The 6,429-nt window shown below is 41.4% G+C and overlaps 4 non-coding genes across 4 annotated transcripts; all 4 read left to right on the top strand.

Moving 5' to 3' along the window:
• Positions 1-900: 900 nt before the first annotated feature.
• trnae-cuc (transfer RNA glutamic acid (anticodon CUC)) lies at positions 901-972 on the top strand. The gene has a single exon. It is a non-coding gene; the product is annotated as a tRNA-Glu (tRNA).
• Positions 973-1,575: 603 nt separating this feature from the next.
• On the top strand, positions 1,576-1,647 carry trnae-cuc (transfer RNA glutamic acid (anticodon CUC)). Its single transcript has one exon. It is a non-coding gene; the product is annotated as a tRNA-Glu (tRNA).
• Positions 1,648-2,768: 1,121 nt separating this feature from the next.
• On the top strand, positions 2,769-2,840 carry trnae-cuc (transfer RNA glutamic acid (anticodon CUC)). The gene has a single exon. It is a non-coding gene; the product is annotated as a tRNA-Glu (tRNA).
• A 603-nt stretch (positions 2,841-3,443) lies between these two features.
• On the top strand, positions 3,444-3,515 carry trnae-cuc (transfer RNA glutamic acid (anticodon CUC)). The gene has a single exon. It is a non-coding gene; the product is annotated as a tRNA-Glu (tRNA).
• The last annotated feature ends 2,914 nt before the right edge of the window (positions 3,516-6,429 follow it).

Genomic DNA, 6,429 nt, shown 5'->3' with positions numbered 1-6,429 from the left:
CAAACATATCTTTCACTGACACTCCCAGCTCTCTTTAGGAACAATTTCAATAATTTTCCAAACAAGTATTTGATCTGTAATATTTTTTTCTTCATATTTAAAGATTTGTAGTGATAAACAACTCAAATAATTTTTTTAAAGTATAATACAGTTTATGACAAAATTATTAGCCACCTCATGAATTTTAAGTTTTTTTTTAAATTCCCAAGTGCTGTTAAACACATCAAGGAATTTCTATCTCAGCTTTTCCAAACATCCTAGTTTTATTTTAGATGCTTCCTTTATTTTATTTTGCACACAGAAACAAATTATTCAACAAAAACAGATTGCCAGTCTGTCGCAGGGCTACATATACAGACGAACAATCACACTTACGGGCAATTTAGAGTGATCAATTAACCTCAGCATATTTTTGGACTGTGGGAGGAAGCCGGAGTGCCTGGAGAAAACCCATGTATGTACAGTGAGAACTTGCAAACTCCATGCAGAAAGATCCCAGGCCCACCCCGGGATTTGAACTGGAGATCTTCTTGCTGCAAGGCGGAAGTGCTAACTACTACTGCACTGTGCAGCACCAACCAAAAACTACCAGGGTCAAAATTATTAGCCCCTTTAAGAATTTACCTTTTTATTGAGCCAAACCACAAACCGCTGTTGTGCAATCACATGTTTTAACTTTGTAATGTTCACAGCTTGTAATCAATCAGTCAATCAATCAATCAATCAATCAATCAAGTTAAAACAGGGGGTTGTCTTCCACTTTACGATTAAGGGCATTACAGTAAGGTGAAGGTAGAGAGATATAGGGAACTCTAGTGGTAACTATTGTGTACTGCATGCAAGCGTAAATACTGTCAGATTCCAGACATTCCAAACACCAGCTGGACTCATCTGAACGGCTCCCTGATTGTCTAGTGGTTAGGATTCGGCGCTCTCACCGCCGCGGCCCGGGTTCGATTCCCGGTCAGGGAACTCCTCTTTAGCTACTGATCAGCCACTTGATTACAACCTCATAGAGAACACATTAAGACATATCCTACAATGATGGAGAGAGTGAGCTGGATCAATCTTGTCACCATGTTTAGGATAATAATAAGTAATTAATGAAGTTGTCTCATATGAATCCTGCTGCTGTTTGATGCTCCAGATATTCAATAAACTCACCGGAAAGACTCCTACAAACAGCTGGAAGCAACATGCTTAAACTTCAGGAAAAATACTTTCAAAAACATACAAATCTACATTAAAAGCCTAGGATGGCATCACACTCCAGTTAGATGTCTGTTTGTTCGTGTCTGTAAATGTGTGCGACACTCTCTCTGGATCCTGATGCTGCAGGTATTCAATCGACTCAGAGGAAAGACTGCTTCAAACAGCTGGAAGCAACAAACTAAACTTCAGCTCATTCTTCCAGGTCGAGGATGGCATTGCACTCCTGTAACATGTCTAACCCCTGAAGACAGATGACAGAAAAATGAAGTTAACCCTGCTGGCAACTGTTGTACATGAACATACAGCTTATCAGCTGTGACTAGCCCAGAAATCCCAACACACAAGTCTGAGATTAAAAGCAGCTCCCTGGTGGTCTAGTGGCTAGGATTCGGTGCTCTCACCGCCGCGGCCTGGGTTCGATTCCCGGTCAGGGAAAATCTCTTTACTTGATCTATATGTTCATTTCAAATCCATTTCATTACCGACCTTGCATGCAACTCTGTCTCGTTGATTCAGATTCAGAAAGGAGAACAACCCAGTGAAGACAGAAGAGAAGAAGAGCAGGCGCAACAATATAGTGATCCCATATGTGTCTGGTGTGTCTGAAAAACTGAGGAGGACTTTCAACAAACACCAGATCCCTGTCTTTTTTAAGCCAAATGACACCCTCAGGCAAAGACTGGTCCACCCAAAAGACCCCACATCACACAGCCAGAAGAGCAACCTGGTGTATGCACTTAAATGCAGCGAGGAATGCTCAGATCTCTACATAGGGGTAACCAGCACAGGAGAGCCAGTTCCTCAGGACAGGATTCGGCAGTCTTCCTTCACCTTAAGGAAGAAGGACACTCGTTTCAGGACCAATGATCAGATTTTGGACAGGGAGGACAGATGGTTTGAGAGAGGAGTGAAAGAAGCCATCCATGTCAAAGTAGAGAAAGCATCTCTGAACAGGGGTGGTGGTCTGCGACATCATCTTTTGCCGATTTACAATCAGGTCCTTTTAAAACTCCCCAAAAGAACTACTCAGCAGACTCATGCTAATGACCACCATTAGCACACGAGGGCTCAGTGACATCTGTGCATTTCAACAACCCCCACCGATACTCACAACGACCATCGTTGAATATTCAGACGAGTCTTGGTATTGGTCGTTGCTATAATAGCCCTGAACACACCTCACAGAGGTTTAAAAGCTGAGGCAACACCAACCACCACCAGAACTGAAGAAGCCTCTTGGATGAGAGGTGAAACGTCTTCAAAGAACTTTCTTAAAGTCCAGTGGATTGATTTAAACAACTTTGGATAACCATGACCTGGATGAATGAGAACCTACACAGACATCCTTAAGGCAAAGCAAGGCAAGTTTATCTGTATAGCACCCTTCATATCTAAGAAAATTCAAAGCGCTTTACAGAAAACATTAAGGGCATTACAGTAAGGTGAAGGTAGAGAGATATAGGGAACTCTAGTGGTAACTATTGTGTACTACACGCAAGCGTAAATACTGTCAGATTCCAGACATTCCAAACACCAGCTGGACTCATCTGAACGGCTCCCTGATTGTCTAGTGGTTAGGATTCGGCGCTCTCACCGCCGCGGCCCGGGTTCGATTCCCGGTCAGGGAACTCCTCTTTAGCTACTGATCAGCCACTTGATTACAACCTCATAGAGAACACATTAAGACATATCCTACAATGATGGAGAGAGTGAGCTGGATCAATCTTGTCACCATGTTTAGGATAATAATAAGTAATTAATGAAGTTGTCTCATATGAATCCTGCTGCTGTTTGATGCTCCAGATATTCAATAAACTCACCGGAAAGACTCCTACAAACAGCTGGAAGCAACATGCTTAAACTTCAGGAAAAATACTTTCAAAAACATACAAATCTACATTAAAAGCCTAGGATGGCATCACACTCCAGTTAGATGTCTGTTTGTTCGTGTCTGTAAATGTGTGCGACACTCTCTCTGGATCCTGATGCTGCAGGTATTCAATCGGCTCAGAGGAAAGACTGCTTCAAACAGCTGGAAGCAACAAACTAAACTTCAGCTCATTCTTCCAGGTCGAGGATGGCATTGCACTCCTGTAACATGTCTAACCCCTGAAGACAGATGACAGAAAAATGAAGTTAACCCTGCTGGCAACTGTTGTACATGAACATACAGCTTATCAGCTGTGACTAGCCCAGAAATCCCAACACACAAGTCTGAGATTAAAAACAGCTCCCTGGTGGTCTAGTGGCTAGGATTCGGTGCTCTCACCGCCGCGGCCCGGGTTCGATTCCCGGTCAGGGAAAATCTCTTTACTTGATCTATATGTTCATCTCAAATCCATTTCATTACCGACCTTGCATGCAACTCTGTCTCGTTGATTCAGATTCAGAAAGGAGAACAACCCAGTGAAGAGAAGAGCAGGCGCAACAATATAGTGATCCCATATGTGTCTGGTGTGTCTGAAAAACTGAGGAGGACTTTCAACAAACACCAGATCCCTGTCTTTTTTAAGCCAAATGACACCCTCAGGCAAAGGGCAAAGACTGGTCCACCCAAAAGACCCCACATCACACAGCCAGAAGAGCAACCTGGTGTATGCACTTAAATGCAGCAAGGAATGCTCAGATCTCTACATAGGGGTAACCAGCACAGGAGAGCCAGTTCGTCAGGACAGGATTCGGCAGTCTTCCTTCACCTTAAGGAAGAAGGACACTCGTTTCAGGACCAATGGTCAGATTTTGGACAGGGAGGACAGATGGTTTGAGAGAGGAGTGAAAGAAGCCATCCATGTCAAAGTAGAGAAAGCATCTCTGAACAGGGGTGGTGGTCTGCGGCATCATCTTTTGCCGATTTACAATCAGGTCCTTTTAAAACTCCCCAAAAGAACTACTCAGCAGACTCATGCTAATGACCACCATTAGCACACGAGGGCTCAGTGACATCTGTGCATTTCAACGACCCCCACCGATACTCACAACGACCATCGTTGAATATTCAGACGAGTCTTGGTGTTGGTCGTTGCTATAATAGCCCTGAACACACCTCACAGAGGTTTAAAAGCTGAGGCAACACCAACCACCACCAGAACTGAAGTAGCCTCTTGGATGAGAGGTGAAACGTCTTCAAAGAACTTTCTTAAAGTCCAGTGGATTGATTTAAACAACTTTGGATAACCATGACCTGGATGAATGAGAACCTACACAGACATCCTTAAGGCAAAGCAAGGCAAGTTTATCTGTATAGCACCCTTCATATCTAAGAAAATTCAAAGCGCTTTACAGAAAACATTAAGGGCATTACAGTAAGGTAGAGAGATATAGGGAACTCTAGTGCTACTTATTGTGATAGTAGCAGTGAAGAGTGACAGGAAACAGGGGAGACATGCAGCAAAGGGCCGCGGGCAGGAATCGAACCCGGGCCGCTGCGTCAGAGACAAGCCTCTGTACATGGTGTAAGTGGCCAGCTGGGCCGAGCGGCTATTTGTGTTGTGTTTTTTTTTTTTGTTATTCATGTTCCGAGGTAGTCCAGCCCATTGAAGAAAGGGTATAAATAGTGGCGTCACACGCCAGTTTGTCACACGCCATTCATGTCATGCCATTCGTGTCGCTGTGCAACTGTGCTGCGGTCGGAAGCAGGAAGTAAACCAGAACTAAATGAAAGTAATCGAACTGAGCTGAGTGGGAATTGACTTATTTTTTGGTTGCTTTGTGTAAAAGTTGTTATGGAATGTAATTTTGTCCACGATCAACCGTAAGCCAGTCATTCAGCACCAGATCGTAATCAAGTGTGCACCCTTGGTAGGCGAAGAGAGGTGGGCTATTTGTATATTTTTTCTTTTTATATTGCAATCATTTGGAATTGTAATAATTGTGAATTTTAATATTTTAACTTGATGAAATGTCAAAAGTAAATGAAAATTCTGTTTGCGTTTTTAGTTTCACGGTTTTCTGGAAATAAATGTGACACCAGTCAAACCTCCACACTGTGCTTATTTGAACCAAGGGCTGTAACGCATGGGTCGCACGCTAAACCCGATGAGTTATACAGGCGTCCGTCATATGGCACGTTTTTACCACATGTTGAAAAAATGGCTTTTTTTTCTTGACATACTATAGTATCAAATTTTTTTGGGACAGAATTCGTGATGATTTTTTTCAAAGAAAACTGCTCTATGGTGTTTTTTACAGTCTACTTTACATTATTTGATCATATGGCATGTTTTTACCACATGTTGAAAAAATGGCAGTTTTTATCAACATACTATGGCGGGGGTTTTTTGACAAAATTCATGATGACTTTTCAAAGAAAACTGCTCTATAGTGTTTTTCACAGCCTTTTTTTAACTTTATTTTTAAATTTTTGCTTTTAAAAACAAAAACAACTAAAATTGAACATTTAACAACAGACAGATGGGGTCATCATAACAGTCAGGGAGTTTGCCAGCATGTAAAATTAAGCTTACAGAGGTAGTAAACAATATATAAACGGAAAATGAAGTGGGTTACATCAGGATCAGGGCATACAAGACCATATTTCTTTCAGGTCCTTTCTTTTGAGTCCTTAATGACCAGTTAAATCCAGAAAACAAATAACATGGATAAACTAATCAAAATACATTAAAAAAAAAAAAAAGGACAACGGGTCTTTGTAAACACAGCTGAGGTAAACCAAAGCCGGAACATCAACATCACTCCCGGTTATAATATGACATCCAGTTTTTCCAATATTTTTCTCCCTTTTGGGTGGCGTATCTTAAAGAAAATGTCATTTGTTCCATACTATGAATATCCTGAATTATATTTTTCCATTCAGTGATTGTTGGAGATTCTTTATTCAGCCATTTTTTAGTGATTGCTTTTTTACTACCAGCCAATAAAATTTGCAATAAATATCTCTCCCCTTTATTGAGCCCACCTGGTAAATTTCCTAAATATATTACGTCAAAAGTAAAATTGATCTCTGTTGTGATAATAAGTCTAATTGCAGTCACAACATCCATCCAATAGGAAGAGATAACAGGACAATCCCAGAATATATGGAAACGCCCAGCAGAGTTAGCGCCACACAATCTCCAACACTGTCCATACTCAGGTTTATTGGTTTGTAATTGCTTAATTTTGGGGGTGATAAAGAACCTCAAAATATTTTTCCAAGTAAATTCTCTCCACAAATGCGAAATAGAGGTAGTGGACCGTGTTTTACATATATTTAACCAT

Source organism: Acanthochromis polyacanthus, chromosome 13, assembly GCF_021347895.1.
Source record: "Acanthochromis polyacanthus isolate Apoly-LR-REF ecotype Palm Island chromosome 13, KAUST_Apoly_ChrSc, whole genome shotgun sequence".
NCBI classification, from domain to species: domain Eukaryota; kingdom Metazoa; phylum Chordata; class Actinopteri; family Pomacentridae; genus Acanthochromis; species Acanthochromis polyacanthus.
Note: the sequence above shows the minus strand (reverse complement) of the source record. Positions and strands in the feature narration are given on the sequence as shown.